The sequence below is a fragment of the Schistocerca cancellata genome, chromosome 1, assembly GCF_023864275.1.
Source record: "Schistocerca cancellata isolate TAMUIC-IGC-003103 chromosome 1, iqSchCanc2.1, whole genome shotgun sequence".
NCBI classification, from domain to species: domain Eukaryota; kingdom Metazoa; phylum Arthropoda; class Insecta; order Orthoptera; family Acrididae; genus Schistocerca; species Schistocerca cancellata.
In genome coordinates, this window is record NC_064626.1 from 492,913,853 (window position 1) to 492,932,169 (window position 18,317).

At 40.8% G+C, this 18,317-nt stretch overlaps 1 long non-coding RNA gene across 1 annotated transcript in view; it reads left to right on the forward strand.

The window, feature by feature from the left end:
- Positions 1-967: 967 nt before the first annotated feature.
- Positions 968-18,317, forward strand: part of LOC126177978 (uncharacterized) — a 184,405-nt gene continuing 167,055 nt past the window's right edge. Inside the window, exon 1 of the long non-coding RNA XR_007535905.1 lies at positions 968-1,167. This is a non-coding gene — a long non-coding RNA (uncharacterized LOC126177978). The remainder of the gene's footprint in view (positions 1,168-18,317) is intronic.

An 18,317-nucleotide genomic window follows, 5' to 3' on the forward strand; every position in this document is an offset into this window, starting at 1 on the left:
TTTATATTATAAGTAAAATCAATTGAAACGTGCAAAATATTTCCCGCTGGTGTGGCATTACAAAAGCTATGCACTGTAGCTACTGTATGTACTTCAAATGCGGTCACAAACATCAGGGAAAGTATAGCGATCCAACAGCATTTTAGCAAATTCTTGGATCGTTCATGGGGCCTAACGAAATGCTCTGAACAACTGTTATCGTATCGTCAGGTATCTTATGACTTGAAATCCTATTGTGACCTGAGCGTGTTATCTTGTGTGATGTGCAAGGTGCCTCGAAAGTGCGGCTAGTGTCGGGGAAGTATGGAAATGAAATCTTTCTTCAGTCATTCATTCAGGTTTGGGTTTCCGTGGTATGGTATTTCCAAACTGCTTTAAATAATTTACAGAATAATTCATGCAACTGGCGACGGTCACTTTCTTTGTCTGTCCTCTTCCAACGAAACTTGTGTTTCTTCTCTCATTTCGATGTCGATTAGATGTTGAAGTCACTTGTACGACCAACACATCGACGTACTGCATACAACGCACAGAGCTAGTTAAAGAGGCACCCGACGAAAAGTCAAAAAGAATTCATTTCCTCCTTTTGCACCTGTCTCGCGCTTCGTAACTGTGGTTCTAAAAAAGGTAAAATCTTGCTGTGTCTTTGAATACGAGAGCAGACGTTAGGTGCGAAAAGAACTGCCGGTACTGGTATTCAAAAGTAGCGATGTTCTGTTTCGAGCTCACTTGTTATATGTGGCAAATAAATAATAACTGTATCAACACAGTCGTACCAATAATTGAGATTTCATTTCATGCTCGGCCATAGCAACAGATATTCAGAGACCTGACACTGTATTCTTTGCAGCATAGTTCATGTGAGATAGAGTATTAAAATTCCATTTTAGACTTACCTCAGTGACTGGAGGAACTTCGAAGAATAAAAGCCTGGAGCCCTGCTCTTCATGGACACATGAACTGTAGAGAACCCAGCAGAACGTCGGCAGGCGTAAACCCTATGCTTCTGCGAACTGCCACGTATAGTGGACGATCGCGCTCATATATGCGGTGAAGACTAGCGTGGTGGGGGCCAAGTGCACGGGGTCTCCACGTGAACAGCTGCAGCCGTTGCCAGCTTCTCCAGCCGGTTTCTGAGTGGGTGGGGGAGGACTTAGCAACGCAAAGGTAGGCTTGCCAGCTGGAAAGCTCTTCGCCACAGCTTGCTCTCCTTCACACTATTAATTCCACGAGGTACGGGCGTACTCGCCCTCGCCGAGCTGCCTATTTTCCCCCGATGCGTTAATGTTAGGACAAAACTAGAGTTTGTGGACTAACATTAGCTAGTAGTAAAATTTCCTCCTTTCGCAATACTGCCACACTAGGGTGGTTAGGAATCAACCGTCAGGAACAACTCAAAGGTTTGCTGGATACTAGGACGGGGCTCATACTGAAGAGTTAATTCGAAGGAGACTGATGTGCAAATGGATTTCCATTCGGCACCATAGTCCTAGACTGAAGCTCCGTCATGTAATGCGAGTACTCTTGTGATCAAATATAGGACGGTTACCTTTGCGATATAGCTTACATGTATTCACATAATATTTTCCTGTTGTAATTTAACTTAATCCATCTACGTTTAGGGTAAAGTTGCCATCTTTGGAAAGTCCAAAGTCGGGACTCTTCAAACCAAAGCTTTTACTCAATACACTATATCAGCAGTTCTTAGTAAGGTTAATTCAGTTTTTATTCAAACGTCAAAACTAAACTTCAAACACCGTACTTGAAACTTAAAACATTTGAAAGTTAACAGTGTTTACGTTATGGGTTTCTCACATGAGTAGAAAACATAAATTTCACTATCTTTAATAAGTTTGGGGCTGCAAAAAAATGAAACCGTTTTTGGTGTGATTGTCCAAAGTTCTAAGAGTTTCAATGACGCTTGTTATTGTTGAGAATTCATTGCGTAACTCGTCACCGTTTGCTTTTATACTATCGTCTTTTACAGTGTCTATGAGGGTACCAACGGTAATTTCATATTTCCTGCTCAAGACCGAATTTCTTAAAAGTCGAGGTTTAGAAACTAAACCATTTATTTAGATAGTTAAGCCTTCTCTGATAAACGTTAGCAGCATCTTTCCTAATTATGTCCTGATCTGATTTACGGTACTCAATCTCTTCAAATTTTGATTCGAATTAACACCAATAGAAGGTTACGTTTTTCGATTGTCGGGTTGTAAAATTGTTGATGTAACAAAACCGATATAGTTATTATACGAGCCGCCGTGCGGTTAAAGGCGCTGCAGTCTGGAACCGCAAGACCGCTACGGTCGCAGGTTCGAATCCTGCCTCGGGCATGGATGTTTGTGATGTCCTTAGGTTAGTTAGGTTTAACTAGTTCTAGGGGACTAATGACCTCAGCAGTTGAGTCCCATAGTGCTCACAGCCATTTGAACCATTTTTTATTATACGAACTGTATTTATAAAAAAAAGGAAAGTGACCATTCATCTACTTCACCCACGTCTTTCACGAAAATTCATATTTAAGTTTTGGTCTCTTCTTCCCCTTGAGAGAGAAAGTGCAACTCAATAGTTGCCCATTGTCTTTGTAAACGCTCAAGAACCGGCAGCGAGAACCATCACCATACAGGAATATGCCGTAAAATTTTTGAATATTCTTATTCAACGAACTCAAAAATTTTTTGAGTGCATGAGTTTTCTTACTAGAAAATGATAATTCGTCATAGACTTTCAGTATTAGACTCTGGACGTCGAATTTAATCTTTTTGCATGCAGTTTTGGCCGTATTATAAATAACATGACAGTTACAATTAGCTTCAATTATATTACTATTTCAAGACTTAAATTCTGAAAAACTGAATGATGTTTTCCACTGTTCACTGCTCCGTCGAAACTTGGTATCAGAAATTTCCAAACTTTCTTCTCTTAAAATAAAATTTTCCGAAAATAGCATCACCTTTTTCTTCACTGACGTCATAGAAGCTTCGTAATTTCTCATTCCACCAGATATCTCAGAAAATATTTTATTGAAACATTTAATATTACCTTTATTGGAGGCATCTGTTGAAACATGTAAATGAAAAATGTACCATCTATTCATTTTGTATGAGTTCTACCGAATGCTGAGCCAACATTTTGTACTAGCATCTCACACTAAATACCTACAATGAAGTTTTGGAGTTAACTTCAACTCTTTCAAAATCGTACTTCCTAGTTCAACAGCACAATCAGTAGAAACCTACTTAGAGTTATGCATAACTCCATGACATCCAAATGACAGTTCGGCTACTAAAACTTAATAGTTATGGAGTACGTTTTACGGTTAAAGAATTTACAATCGACTACTTTTGAAAGTTGATGCGAGGGTAAGTTTATGCTTCTTATTGACAAATGCTTTCTCACGGCCCCAACACCCTCGCCATTTATCGTAAAGGAATCGGGACACACTGTACGCTTTGCCATCTAGTCAGCATCAGCTTTAGCTAACCAAATTTTGAGATCCTTATTCTCTAGACTTTAATTACGAAATGAGCAAATTCTCCTACATTTTACCTTTTGTTTCATTCTGATTGTCATAGGCCCAAACTATCATCACTTCGGTCACTGTCACTGCTATTTGTATTTCTGCTTAATTTACTAGGCATTTTAAATGTGAATCGGACTTCGGAAAGCCCTGAAATCATGGTAATATTAATAATGTTTTGCTCATATGGAACAGGTGAAGTACGAAACATGTCAATACTCCTTCACTCGGTAGTCCATAAAAAAAAGATTAAAGATATTATTTAATAATTAGATGTAGCATGCTCAAATGTTGCTGTGCGAACTTGAAGAACAATAATAAAGAAGGTAGGCCAACATAAAACGTTGCTATTTTCTTTATTTTGGAATGTTCCCATTTAACTTGAGTAGTCACGATTTCTTTTTGTTCCTTCGTTCTTCCCAAGTTCTCTTTTCTGTGTGTTTTTGTTAAGCTGTATTTTTTATGGTGTTTCTGTTTCTCTGTCGCTTACGTTATCTTGTGTGATTCTCATTCCATTAATAGCTTCTTCTGTTTCAATGATCCATGTTTTTGCTAATGTTCGCTATCTTGAAAATTTGGCTTGTGAGCCTGATCTTGTTCATACTGTCGATATTAGTCTACATAAACTGTTTATCCTTTTTTGCTGAAGGTGTTGGTTATTGTTTCTGTCTGTATGCAGGTAAGAAGGATAAAAATTTTATGTAGATATCCACAGTAAGAACAAGATCAGGCTTTTAGGCCAAATTTTCAAGATAGCAAACGTTAGCAAAAACAAGATAAAACGGATCACTGAAACAGAAGAAGATGTTAAAGAACTGAGAAGCACACAAGATAACTTTAGCGATGGAGTAAAGTTCAGAAATATCATAGAAAAACGTGCAATTAAACAAAAACAAAAAAACACGGAGAAGAGAATATCAAATAAATGAGCAGAAGGACGCAAGAGATAACATCACGAACGCGTTAAGTGAATTTGGGCGGAAAAATGGAACAAGAAAAAATCATGACTACTGAAGTTCAAAAGTTCTATTAAAATTAAACACTTCAAAATAAAAAATAGCAATGTTTTATATACCTTTTTCTTATTATTGTTCTCCAGGACTCACACAGCAACGTTTGAGTATGCTAAATCTAATTATTAAATGACATATTCAATTCTTACCGCTCAAAATCTGACCTTGTTTAATTTAACCAGTATTAATGAATTTTATCAGTTATGCAATTCGGTACATTGACTGTTATGGACCATTTGCTTACGCTCCTCTATTGGCGGATCGAACCATATTAATCAGCTTTTGTACGTGTGAAGTTTATGAACGCTCCACTGTTTTGACTATAGTTTCGTTTCTTTATACTTTATTAACATAGTGTACTAATCAGAAGTGATTGGTTATAATCAGATTCATGTTCATGTAAATTTTTTTGTTTCGGGATACCACAAAATTATTTACCTGAAAATACTTTCTTCCTATTTCAAGTCAGAATATACCAAAAGAAAAGACAAAATATTAAAAATGTCGGAGAGCTGACTTAATAGAAGCAGTAAAAATTGTAAAAAATTAGATTGTCAGTTTATGTAGAAGCAAAAAAAAAAAAAAAAAAGACGTCACCCATGGAGTTCACCGGAAGACGCTCTTTCCCGATATATAGCGGAGGAAAAATTAGTAAATTTGTCTAAATTAGGAAGACCATTTACAATGATGTCATTTACGGAAATTCAGCTTTTTAATTATATTATGAGAATGCAAGAAATAGGATTTGGAGTGACGGTTACCTCGGTAAGGAAAGGTGTCCACCAGACAGCAGGAAGTACTGGTCGAGAGAAATCAGCGTCAGGATTAGACCCCGACGCTGATATTGCTAGTAGACGGTTGTGGTCTAGTTTCAAGAGCAGATACATCACTCTTGGAATTCCCGAGAATCTTACTGCCTACAGAGGTTCAGATCATTGGAGGCTTCTGCAACACATTAAAGGATCTTCTAATGAAACTGAACATCATGGACAATCCTAATGCAATCTGAAAGTGCGACGCAACTGGCCTGTTTTACGTTACTGTACCAGGGAAAGCAGTGACGCCAATGGGAAAAAGGTATGTTTTTAAAAGAACTCAATGAGAACAAGGAGAAACTCATACTCTACTTGGATGTGTGTTTGTGATTGGGACATAGGTACCACCTGGTCATGTTTTGTGTCCGTCTTCAGACAATGAGCAAGAAATTTCATGTGAGGTGCATGTGCTTCGTTAAATGCTAATCCTGATTCAGATAAATTTTAAAAGAACTAGTAAAATGTTTGAAACTGTTGTTTATTTTAGGCCTACATTAAGGATATGAGATAAATTACAGGTCACCAAAAATAGAGTGAATTACACGTTGCTCTGTACAGTTCAATCTACTAATCATCTTACAGCTATCACGAAATTACCTACACGAAATTGCCTACCAATATCTGTGTTACTTGATCATCGTTTAAAATTCAGCTGTAACATAAAAATTGTTCCATTTTTATTTGTAGTTGTAGTTTTAATATGGTTTATATAACCGAATGAAATGCTTTCGCGTTAGAGGGAAGAAAATGTTATAAAAGTCAAACTGTCGCGAATTTACCTTATGATATTAGCAATATTAGAATCAGCGGCCTATTACGCTACGTACTTAGCTACCTAGAGTTAGTTAATTTTCTACAAATGGTGGTGTAATTACCAGCGTTTGGAAACATTCAAATCTTCAAAGGCATTTTTTCGAGTTTTTTGATAACTGCGTCGTACTCCGTTATTTTCGGCCGCCGATAAGTATGAAGAAAATAGGAGACGGTCCCTTTGCAAAACTAGCTTAAATTGTCGTATTTACCTTTCATAAATTGCATGTACCACCCCCACTTAGCATGAAATTTTGAAAAAATTCGCAAATGGGAGAAGGTTTCTACACGCGGATGGCAACTGATTTGCAACAGAAGCTGTGATTAATTTTGAAATGTGGGTTTCAGTATGGATGGTAAAATATCATGCCCTTCTGAGAGAACATGAACTACCTTTTTTCTAGACTTGCAGTATCTAGGTTATCGCAAAGTAAGGGAGACGGACTACTGAGGGCCTTTGTAGGCATTTTCAGTATGAGATTTGTTTGACAGACCAAATTTTATGGTCAGTTTCAGTGTGATAGTTTGCTTTCTAAATGGACTGACATCCAATAGCAGCCATTTGTTTCAGATGTTTGTGATGTAACGCAAGCGTCAGAGTGTTTGTAGTATCTGCGCGCATTACTAAACGGAGAACACAGCCACATCCGTTCGTATTCTTCTGGTTAGAGCAATTACTGCCGCATAACACGGGGGGCGGGGTACTCTCTGCATTTTAGGGAAGATTTTGCAATTCAGTCATTAAAGTATAACAATTATCAACCAGTTTCTTTATCAAATAACACTATGCGTCAGTGAATTACACCATCCAGAGACAGGTTTTCGCAATGTGATGATGGTTTACCATTATAATGTGGTCTAATGTAATAGAGACGTGAAAGTCACTGGAACAGCATACACCACTGACAATGTAGTGGCCGACACCGTTCGCTTAAGGAACAAGAGCAACGGCGTTTGCGTAGTTGCCAGTGCCAACAGACAAGCAACACTGCGTGAAATCAATGTGGGCCGTACGTCGAACGTTTCCGTGAGGACAGTGTGTCGAAATTTGGAGTCAACGGGCTATGGCGGCAGACAACCGACGCAAGTGTCTTCGCTAACAGCAGGAAATCGACTGCACCGCCTCTCCTGGGCTCGTTACCATATCGTTGGACCCTAGACGACCAGAAAACCGTGGCCTGGTCAGATAAGTTCCGATTCCAGACGGAAGAGCTGATGGTAGGGCTCGAGTGTGACTCAGACCCCACGAAGCCATGGACCCAAGTTGTTAACTATGCACTTTTCAAGTTGGTAGTGGCTCCAGAATGGTGTGGGCTGTGTTTACATTGAATGAACTGGGTCCTCTGACCAAGTGAACGGATCAGTGACAGAAAATGGTTATGTTCGACTACTTGGAGACCATTTGCAGCCATTCATGGACTTCATTTTCTCAAACATGTCACCGGGTCGCAATTCTTCGCGATTGGTTTCAAGAACATTCTGGAGAATTGGAACGAATGATATGGCCACCCAAGTCGACCAATGTGAATCCCATCGAACATTCATGGCACATAATCGAGAGACGAGTTCGTTCACAGAATCTTGCACCTAAAACACTTTCGCAATTATGGACGGCTGTAGCATTCTGCAAGAGGACTTCCAACGACTTGTTTTGATCACACAACGTTGAACTGCCGCAGTAAGCCGGGCAAATGGAGTTCTCACACGATATTGAGAGCTATCCCATGACTTTTGTGACGTCAGTATAATAGCTACATACGAGTTACCTAAATCTCTGTCAGCATTCACGGTCTTTCGTACTTAACCTGCTTTTCGGTCCTAAGATAGCATGGAAATGAATATCTGTATTTACAGAGGACAAGCTCTATTAGACATGAACAAGGAAACAATCGGCTTCGACTTTATTGACTGAGCCATTCTGGTAATTTCTTGTAAACATTTTAGAGAGACAACGGGAAATTCACGTCATATTCGATCTGATTTGACTTTAATCAAATTATTTCTGAGACCAACCCAGTATCTTTGACCACTGCAGCATCCAACTTCATTTACTATTCAGGAACATAAAGACATGTGGTATTTGGGAACAGCATAATATCAACTGTATAGGAATTTATCCGATACAGCGAATCGAATGTTCACCAGAAGGAGCGGCAAATGGATGCCTTTTTAAGAGTCTTACTTTATTGTTAAACAAAAACTACTGCTTTAAAATACAATTATGAGTTATATGTATATTATGAAAAAGAATACCTCTGCACACACACACACACACACACACACACACACACACACACACACACACACACACATACTGAAAAGCAAAATAAATATTTGCTATTTTATTCTATAAATTGACGGAGTATAGATTGTTAAATATATGCATAGTAGCTTTACAGAGAATAAGAAACACCCATCGTCATGTTCTACGTATTTTGTGACCATTCCTCGGTTGGTTTCTACAGCGCTTGCGCACACGTGGAGCCGGTCACGTAGAACAGAGCAACCTCGTTTCACATGCGTCAGGTCTGCTCCCGGTAACCTTGGCCACCCAGGAAACTAAAAAAATCACCGTGTTCTAGGAATCTCAACGGCTATGTTGACGAGTCCATAGCTACTGGTGCTGATGAGAACTACTTTATGCCCATTCAAAGTCCAGTGGGTTTGTAATACTAAGCACGAAAATGTGGCAGCATTTCATTTAACCATACGAGATCATCAAATTATTACGTTACACTGGCATTCGGTGCTACTGCTTTGTAGTAAAGGGTCGGTTAATAGACGGTAGATATTTTTTAGAATAAATCACTCGCTCTACTTCTCAAAGTAACATCAGGCGCCTTGCCACGGTTCCCGCAGCTCCCCCCGTCGGAGGTTCGAATCCTCCCTCGGTCATGGGTGTGTGTGTGTGTTGTCCTTAACGTAAGTTAGTTTAAGTTGGATTAAGTAGTGTGTAAGCTTAGGGACCGATGACCTCAGCAGTTTGGTCCCATAACACCTTACCACAAATTCCCAACATCGGTCGACGCCTATACATTTGGACCAGCAAGTTGACAATTGAGTCATTTCGTCCATGAAGTAATTTTTGTCAAACTCTCCAAAATATTCGCTAACAACAACTATCATTTCTTCATTCGAGCTAATTTATTCCCATTATTCAAAAGGACGGATTCACGTGCAGCTACGTGGGTAGGCCATTCATGTACCTTTGCTGTAGTGACTGCTGCACTCTGATACGGTGCAGATTTTGGTCAAGCAATGTATTTCTGCGTGCTAGTCTCGTCCGAATTTCCTTACACTTACGTTTGAAACAATTCAGCAGTGCTTCAGTTATTAGTCTGCCTTGTACCAATCAGTTCACGAAAATTATGTTTCGAGACTAAATGAGTAAATTAAAAAGGCAATATAAGTGGCATTTCTACATTGTTCTGAGTGCTGTTTCCACTCCTTTGTCAAATTATAGAGTGAGACACTTCTGACCAATTCCCAGTAGACGTTAGTGAAACTGGATTGTTATTTTGTACGTCTAAAGAACAATTAGTACACCAAGTGAACGTAATTTCATATATGTGATACACCAGAAAACAGTTGATCCCAGACCTGTTGCGTTCACGTACTAGCATTCCTAACTTCGAAGTGTGTGAAGATCATAATAACCTGGAATTTACACCAAAGTATCAAAAGCTCATCATAAACGATGCAGTAGAAGAAAAAATAAATAGTCCTGTGCTTGCATCAGTTGTGGTAGCAGTTTGAAAAGTGTGAGGTATCACTTCCGATTTGGTCTGCTGAGTTAAGGTCAAGGAGAAGAGTAGGAGACCGTTTGTGTAATATAATAATATTTCTTCTTTTAAGTCAGGTGACTGGAATTCGACAGTAAGAAAAGGAACAGAAGGAAACGTAGTAGGTGAATATGGATTGGGGCTAAGAAATGAAAGAGGAAGCCGCCTGGTAGAATTTTGCACAGACCATAACTTAATCATAGCTAACACTTGGTTCAAGAATCATGAAAGAGGTTGTATACATGGAAGAACCCTGGAGATATTAAAAGGTTTCAGATAGATTATATAGTGGTAAGACAGAGATTTAGGAACCAGGTTTTAAATTGTAAGACATTTCCAGGGGCAGATGTGGACTCTGACCACAATCTATTGGCTATGAACTGTAGATTAAAACTGAAGAAACTGCAAAAAGGTGGGAATTTAGGAGATGGGACCTGGATAAACTGACTAAACCAGAGGTTGTACAGAGTTTCAGGGAGAGCATAAGGGAACAATTGACAGGAATGGGGGAAAGAAATACAGTAGAAGAAGAATGGATAGCTTTGAGGAATGAAATAGTGAAGGCAGCAGAGGATCAAGTAGGTAAAAAGACGAGGGCTAGTAGAAATCCTTGGGTAACAGAGGAGATACTGAATTTAACTGATCAAAGAAGAAAATACAAAAATGCAGTAAGTGAAGCAGGCAAAAAGGAATACAAATGTCTCAAAAATGAGATCGACAGGAAGTGCAAAATGACTAAGCAGGGATGGATAGAGGACAAATGTAAGGATGTAGAGGCTTATCTCACGAGGGGTAAGATAGATACTGCCTACAGGAAAATTAAAGAGACCTTTGGAGGAAAGAGAACCACTTGCATGAATAGCAAGAGCTTTGATGGAAACTCAGTTCTAAGCAAAGAAGGGAAAGCAGAATGGTGGAAGGAGTATATAGAGGGTCTATACAGGGGCGATGTACTTGAGGACAATATTATGGAAACGGAAGAGGAGGTAGATGAATATGCAATGGGATATATGATAGTGCGTGAAGAGTTTGACATAGCACTGAAAGACCTAAGTCGAAACAAGGCCCCGGGAGTAGACAACATTCCATTAGAACTACTAACAGCCTTGGGAGAGCCTGTCATGACAAAACTCTACCATCTGGTGAGCAAGGCAGGCGAAATTCCCTCAGACTTCAAGAAGAATATAATAATTCCAATCCCAAAGAATGCAGGTGTTGACAGATGTGAAAATTACCGAAACTATCAGTTTAATAAGTCACAGCTGCAAAATACTAACGCGAATTCTTCAAAGACGAATGGAAAAACTGGTAGAAGCCGACCTCGGGGAAGATCAGTTTGGATTCCGTAGAAATGTTGGAACACGTGAGGCAATACTGACTCTACGACTTATCTTAGAAGAAAGATTAAGGAAAGGCAAACCTACGTTTCTTGTATTTGTAGACTTAGAGAAAGCTTTTGACAATGTTGACTGGAATACTCTCTTTCAAATTCTAAAGGTGGCAGGGGTAAAATACAGGGAGCGAAAGGCTATTTACAATTTGTACAGAAAGTAGACGGCAGTTATAAGAGTCGAGGGACATGAAAGGGAGGCAGTGGTTGGGAAGGGAGTGAGACAGGGTTGTAGCCTCTCCCCGATGCTATTCAATCTGTATATTGAGCAAGCAGTAAAGGAAACAAAAGAAAAGTACGGAGTAGGTATTAAAATCCATGGAGAAGAAATAAAAAGTTTGAGGTTCGCCGATGACATTGTAATTCTGTCAGAGACAGCAAAGGACTTGGAAGAGCAGTTGAATGGAACGGACAGTGTCTTGAAAGGAGGATATAAGATGAACATCAACAAAAGCAAAAGAAGGATAATGGAATGTAGTCGAATTAAGTCGGGTGAAGCTGAGGGAATTAGAGTAGGAAATGAGAGTTTTGCTATTTAGGGAGCAAAATAACTGATGATGGTCGAAGTAGAGAGGATATAAAATGTAGACTGGCAATGACAAGGCAGGCGTTTCTGAAGAAGAGAAATTTGTTAACATCGAGTATGGATTTAAGTGTCAAGAAGTCGTTTCTGAAAGTATTTGTATGGAGTGTAACCATTTGTGGAAGTGAAACATGGACGATAAATAGTTTAGACAAGAAGAGAATAGAAGCTTTCGAAATGTGGTGCTGTAGAAGAATGCTGAAGATTAGATGGGTAGATCACATAACTAATGAGGAGGCATTGAATAGAATTGAGGAGAAGAGGAGTTTGTGGCACAACTTGACCAGAAGAAGGGATTGGTTGGTAGGATATGTTCTGGGGCATCAAGGGATCACCAATTTAGTACTGGAGGGCAGCGTGGAGGGTAAAAATTGTAGAGGAAGACCAAGAGATGAATACACTAAGCAGATTCAGAAGGATATAGGCTGCAGTGGGTACTGGGAGATGAAGAAGCTTGCACAGGATAGAGTAGCATGGAGAGCTGCATCAAACCAGTCTCAGGACTGAAGACCACAACAACAACAACAAGTTTCGGATTATCAGTTGTGGACATATTAACGCGCATAGAAATAAATGCTCTAAAGACATTCAGAGTTCAGTAAAACAGCATTTGTAAACAGTGAGAACATTGTATAATCCTATCATTGTGTGTCTCGTTTTGAATACGAAATATCAACTGAGATTACAGCTCCATCAGCCACTGCAGAAGGATAAACCAACAGGGTAAACCAACAAATTTAACGATACGCAGTACTCTGTCTCTCTCTCTCTCTCTCTCTCTCTCTCTCTCTCTCTCTCTCTCTCTCTCTCTCACACACACACACACACACACACACACACACACACAGAGAGAGAGAGAGAGAGAGAGAGAGACAGAGAGAGAAGAGGGGGGGAGGAGGGGGGAGGGGGAGATATCTCACACATACAGCTTATAAATTTCATTAGAGAAAATATAGCCCCAAAAACAAATTATAACTAGTCCCCATCGTGGCACCGTTGATTTTGTGGAATAATAGTGTGTTTTTTTTCCTTGGTAGGCCTAATATGATCCAGAAACTAGTTAATCGTGGAAGACACAGTTAAGCAAAGACTGAAATTTTTTTCTTCTAAAAGATAAAAAATGAATTTAATACAATTCCAGATTTCTTCTTTATGTCTTAATATGTTATTGTTTGCGAATCTGTTCTCTTACCAAACCTTCCACCGAAGACGACATGTTCATTGCTAATCTCAGTGTCCCCTTTCCGCCTTCCCCTCTCCCCTGCCCCCCTCCTCCACCCTGACTCCACCAACCTTCTCCAAACAAAGTGTGAATCCTGAGGGGGTCGGTGGACTTATTCCAGATGTGGATGGTGATTTTCAGAACGGAAGACATTTCAAAGGTGTTGTAATTGAAGCCAGCTGGACATCATAAAGGACACGCTTTTGTCGAAAGTCTATCATAAAGCAGCACACATGAAACCGTGTGTCTAGGCACAACCAGAAGCAACTTATATAGCTAACTGTTGTGTACCACACTGCTAGATGAACTGGTCTCAAAGTGTATCTTAAAATTTTCTACTATGCTAAGTCTTCCTCGGTGTTCACCTCAGAGTCCTTAGCCACATACCGCTAGATTTTTCAGTCAGTTGCCCTGTCTCTGCTGTTGCGTTCCCTGGCGAACGATACAGCAGGACAAGGTCAACTTCATACAACTGCCACACAATGGGACTGCCAGGAAGGTACCTACAGGATCACATGCCTTGCAGAATTACCCATTCCGCCGCAGTGCGCGACGTAAGTGAAGCAAATGCAGAACACGTCTCCATCGCAAAATTCTCATAAATTGTGCGCTTTGGATAAAGGCAGCTGGGATAATTTTCCAATGTGTTACCGGGCACCAATGCTAACGGATACTGCTGGGTCAGGCGAACTAGCCGGACAGACAGACCTAAAGCAAGCTGCCCCGACGTGGCGTATCACAACCGTTCGGCCAGCCCACGCTTATTATCCTACTCCACCACGGCTGTCCAGACTTAGTAAAATCCATACGGGGACATCCCCAGATTCCTTACAGAGCTGTCTCTATCAGGCGGCTCCAGCCTTCTCCCGCACTTATGTTCGCGGTGGCGCCCGAGGTTGCGGTGCGCCCCCAGTATTTGAAGTCTTATAACGGCACAAAAAGGCAAAAACTTGTTATTTTTTTCAGCAGAAGTTTTGCTATGAATTTAACTTATGCTAACGAAGGATATATTAAGTCAGTGCTATTAGACAACAGGAACACAATCTGACAAATACTGTTCTTTCAGATATGTTCGAAAAAATAGGCACGTAATGTCATCCAGCAGCCATACAAGTACTATTGAGAGGTTTTCAGTGACGTTAGCCGCAGTTGCCATTGAAATGAATCAGTGGTAACAGGTCAAAATTCGGGCCAGCGTGGGACTCGAACCCGGATTTCCCGCTTAAGGGGAGCTTTTGCCTTAACCGCCGCGGCTATCCGAGCACACTTCTGCTCCCACCCAAGTTCCCAGCCTATCGCACAATACCGGCGTAGCGTCCGTCACCTACTCATGAAACCCTCACTCGCCATTTCGAAATCCCGCAAGAGACTGGCTTAGTTAGTATCCACAATGAAAAAACGGATCTTTGGTCGTCGCATCTCATTGATATACGAGTTAGGTCCAGTGTGGGCTTTAACTATCGTATGGCAGCGAAACTTGGTAGATATGCTAATGCGTTAATGCGGAATCGATTCACACTGGAGAAAAACTAGTGCAAATCTGACGCTGTGAAAGCACGAAAGATGTATAGAAATGTTTCGATATGTAATGGATTAGGAAAGGCAGAAAAGGCCAGACACGTGAGAAAGGCGTAATGCTGATAGTATTATTAATCATTGTGGCCTGTCAAACGACACCGTGGATGTCGTACCGTCATACATTGTGGCTAAGTCATTGAAAACCTTTGAATAGTGTGTGATTAGGCAGGGCTATTCTAACTTTCCGTGAGAAGTGGTAGTTAACTCTCTCCTTAATGTAATCGAAAATGTGTTCCATTGGAGAGAGAGGAATGATTTCTAAGCTCAGCATTTTTTGCCATTACTAGACTGATCTGTAATTACTGTGTGTTCTGCAGATTGGTTATGAAATTATGTTGTCTTTGCACAAGATGTATTGGTCATTCAGTTCAGTAGTATTCGGCGCATTACCATTATTCTGTGCTTGTTATCTCAGCATATGCGCACATATAGTGGCAACATACTCATTTATTTCATAGTCTATAAGGTTCTCATATGTTTTCTGTTATAGTAAATGATTCACCTTTACTGTATTGGGACAAAGATAAACGAGCGCACTGCGTAAGTATTGAATAAGATCCTTGACTCTGCGTTTAGTTTTATCTATAGTTGACCTGCTAGCCAGTAAGTTGTGCAACGCTGGGGCATTGTTATTGGAGGAGTAGCAGCGTGTCAAAAAAATTCAAATGGCTCTGAGCACTATGGGACTTAACATCTATGGTCATCAGTCCCCTAGAACTTAGAACTACTTAAACCTAACTAACCTAAGGACAGCACACAACACCCAGTCATCACGAGGCAGAGAAAATCCCTGACCCCGCCGGGAATCGAACCCGGGAACCCGGGCGTGAGCAGCGTGTCAGAAAAGGAGATTTGATGTAAGCGTGTCTGTGAGAAATCATCTGGGACATTTTATTATGGAGATGAAAACTTGTCTGCAAGCATACATGATTGTTTCTTTTGATGGAGAATGTTTTTGGAAGTAAAAGAAAGAGGGCGTCATTTGCCATTTCTCGCCTAGGGTGGCAAAACACCTAGCAACGTCCCTGAGCATGCTCACAAACGATTAGAAAATACCAGCACGAACCAAAGGCCATAACTATCGATATTTGTCTCCAAAACAAATTTCACCTTTCAACGGGTGTACTGACCGCTGTTAGTGTCAAAATGGGCACAGTATTTCTGTCATCAATCCTGTCGTCATCATCAGCGCAACTCAAGACTGTGACAGGATCGAGCGCCGTTAAATTGTGCCCTTTCGACACTAATTTCTGGCAGTCTACTAGCAGATTACTTTGTCATCAAATACACAGCGATAAATTGAAGAACTGCTTCACATTCATTGCCTATAAATTGCTAATGACATTCCAACAAAAACCAAATATAACAGAAGAAGGTGTACTGCATGGAAGCGTCCAGATCGGGATTCAAAAGTCAATCTCTTATCATCAGACTATGAAAAAACTATCAAGTGAAGAAATTCAGATATTCATGTGAGATTACTAATTTGCCAGAGCTAAACCAGAAAGCAACAAACAAAGAATAACAAAATTACAAAGAGAATACAAAAAACATGTAACGTATACAATAAAAAAATCTCTGGCACAAAAGGCATTACTATGGCATACATACAGTTGTTAAAACTGAAGTACTTTAAGCATCTGCAGCTATGACAATTGGTGGCAGATATCAAATCAAAAACACCGAAAAACACGGCAGAAATATTCTGAGGAAAGTTTCAGGACGAATTTTGAATATATAGGTTTATACGAAGAAGAAGTGAAAGGAAATCTGCTAAGTTACGGAAAAATCACAGATATAATAAGGTTATAATTTCATAGCACTTAGTACAATGAATGACTACAGGCTCAAAAACATTTTGAAATTAGCTTTATCGACGAAGTACCAAAACAATCGCCCAACAGAAATTCATAAAGACTTAAAAGAAACTGACATAGACGAAGAAATCCTTCAAGGTAGAACAAAATTTCGAATGTTAATTAACACAGTAACAAATTTATGAGAAGCATCCACGAGAAGGTACGAGGTGGAAGAGAGAACTGAAGAATAAACAGTGGGTGGATGAAGAGATGTTGGGAAGGAAAGAAGTGCCAAAGACGTTCAAACGCCCTTCGCACATGCTCCAACGAATGAAGAAAATGTAAATCAGCTATCTTCTGACACACTGATGCTGCCGTCCATCTTTTCCTGTGTTGTACAAATCTTTTCGTCCCTATGTGACTACTACATAAAAAATCCTATCCAATACGTTCTACATATTCTTATCTCTTCCCCTACTACTGCTCTCGTCCACGGCTCCTTCCAGTGCCAAGTTAAGTTCTCCGGGAAACTGAATCAGATGTTCCATTGACTTGTTCCTTCTTGTTCAAGATCATGCAGGATCATTAAAACGGTCAAACCTAGTTTAAGATTAATTATGTAATAATACATCCGACGAAAAGTGCAGCCTACTCGAATCGTCTGACAATGTTATTATAAACTAATCTGACCATAACCAGCAGTTACTGATAGTGCTATTAATAAACTACTTATACAAAGAAGCATTCCATCCCTTGCGCAATTTTTTGATGACTGCTGTTCAACATTTCTTTTGTTTTATCTACACTCCTGGAAATTGAAATAAGAACACCGTGAATTCATTGTCCCAGGAAGGGGAAACTTTATTGACACATTCCTGGGGTCAGATACATCACATGATCACACTGACAGAACCACAGGCACATAGACACAGGCAACAGAGCATGCACAATGTCGGCACTAGTACAGTGTATATCCACCTTTCGCAGCAATGCAGGCTGCTATTCTCCCATGGAGACGATCGTAGAGATGCTGGATGTAGTCCTGTGGAACGGCTTGCCATGCCATTTCCACCTGGCGCCTCAGTTGGACCAGCGTTCGTGCTGGACGTGCAGACCGCGTGAGACGACGCTTCATCCAGTCCCAAACATGCTCAATGGGGGACAGATCCGGAGATCTTGCTGGCCAGGGTAGTTGACTTACACCTTCTAGAGCACGTTGGGTGGCACGGGATACATGCGGACGTGCATTGTCCTGTTGGAACAGCAAGTTCCCTTGCCGGTCTAGGAATGGTAGAACGATGGGTTCGATGACGGTTTGGATGTACCGTGCACTATTCAGTGTCCCCTCGACGATCACCAGTGGTGTACGGCCAGTGTAGGAGATCGCTCCCCACACCATGATGCCGGGTGTTGGCCCTGTGTGCCTCGGTCGTATGCAGTCCTGATTGTGGCGCTCACCTGCACGGCGCCAAACACGCATACGACCATCATTGGCACCAAGGCAGAAGCGACTCTCATCGCTGAAGACGACACGTCTCCATTCGTCCCTCCATTCACGCCTGTCGCGACACCACTGGAGGCGGGCTGCACGATGTTGGGGCGTGAGCGGAAGACGGCCTAACGGTGTGCGGGACCGTAGCCCAGCTTCATGGAGACGGTTGCGAATGGTCCTCGCCGATACCCCAGGAGCAACAGTGTCCCTAATTTGCTGGGAAGTGGCGGTGCGGTCCCCTACGGCACTGCGTAGGATCCTACGGTCTTGGCGTGCATCCGTGCGTCGCTGCGGTCCGGTCCCAGGTCGA